A 1,609-nucleotide genomic window follows, 5' to 3' on the forward strand; every position below is an offset into this window, starting at 1 on the left:
GGACTTCTTTGCAGAACAGAAACTGACTCATAGACTTTGAAAAACTTGTGCTTTCCAAAGGAGACAGTTCAGGGGGTGGGGGGATGCGCCAGGGTTGTGGGATGGAAATCCTAAAAAATTGGATTGTGATGATCATTGTACAACCATAAATGTAATAAATTCATTGAGTAATAAAATTAATTAATTAATTAATTAAAAAAAGGAAAAAATATTCCTTATAGTTTCTTCTTTGGAAATTTTTCCACTTAAAACCCAATGTCATTTATTGCTGTGTTTTTTATTCTTCATTTAAAAAATAGTATAAACTCTCTAAAACATTAGGAAAGTAGAAAATTATCCATAGTTTGGGGATTCCTTCACCGCTCAGGGGTTGACGAACCCAACTAGGATCCATGAGGACGTAGGTGCACCCCCTGGCCTGGCTCAGTGGGTTAAAGATCCAGTGTTGCCTTGAGCTGTGGTGTAGGTCTCAGATGCAGCTTGGGTCTGGTGTTGCTGTGGCTGTGGTGTAGGCCTGCAGTGGTAGCTCCAGTTTGACCCCTAGCCTGGGAACCTTCATATGCCGAGGGTGTGGCCCTAAAAAGCAAAAAAAAAAAAAAAAAAGAAAAAAGAAAAGAAAATTCCCTACAGTTTTATCATACAAGTCTTTTTTGGCTTTTTTTGGGGGGGGGGCTTTTTTTTGGTGTGGGGGGTACACTCGTGGCCTATGGAGGTTCCCAGGCTAGGGGTCTAATCAGAGATACAGCTGCCAGCCTACACCAGAGCCACAGCAATGCCAGATCTGAGCTGTGTCTGTGATCTACACCACAGCTCAGGGCAACACTGGATCCTTAAAGCACTGAGCAAGGCTGGGGATCGAACCTGAAATCTCATGGTTCCTAGCTGGATTTTTTCCACTGTTCCACGATGGGAAGTCCCTTTTTTTTTCTTAGTATGTCATTTCCCCCCCAACATTTTGTGACCAAATTCAACGCTGAACTTTTATCCTACTTCTTAAGTCATGATACAAGTCATTTTATATATTATTACGTATTTTTAATAAGAATCATTGGTACATACTATGTTGAATCATTGGTACATACTATGTTATGTTATTACTTTCTCTCTCTGTCTTTTTTAAGGGCCACACCTGCGGCAAATGGAAATTCATAGCTGGGGGTCGATTTGGAGCTGCAGCTGCTGGCCTACACCATAGCCACAGCAACACCAGATCAGAGCTGCATCTGCGATCTACACCGCAGCTCATGGCAGTACTGGATCCTTAACCCACTTAGTGGGGCCAGGGATGGAACATGCATCCTCATGGATGCTTGTCAGGTTTGTTACTGCTGAGACACAACAAGAACTCCAACTTTCTACATCATTAACTTGCTGTTGTTCAATATTTACTTTATTTCCAATGTTTATTATTATTGTTACCACTGGGATAAATACAATTTTAAGTAAAGTCTTTTTCATACCCATGATTATTTCCTTAGAGTACCTTCTATAGTTTTATATTGTCATTTAAAATGGCTGTACATGAATTCCCATTGTGGTGCAGCAGAAATGAATCTGACAAGTATCCATAAGAACATGGGTTCGATTCCTGGCCTTGCTCAGTGGGTTA

Source organism: Phacochoerus africanus, chromosome 7, assembly GCF_016906955.1.
Source record: "Phacochoerus africanus isolate WHEZ1 chromosome 7, ROS_Pafr_v1, whole genome shotgun sequence".
Lineage (NCBI taxonomy): Eukaryota > Metazoa > Chordata > Mammalia > Artiodactyla > Suidae > Phacochoerus > Phacochoerus africanus.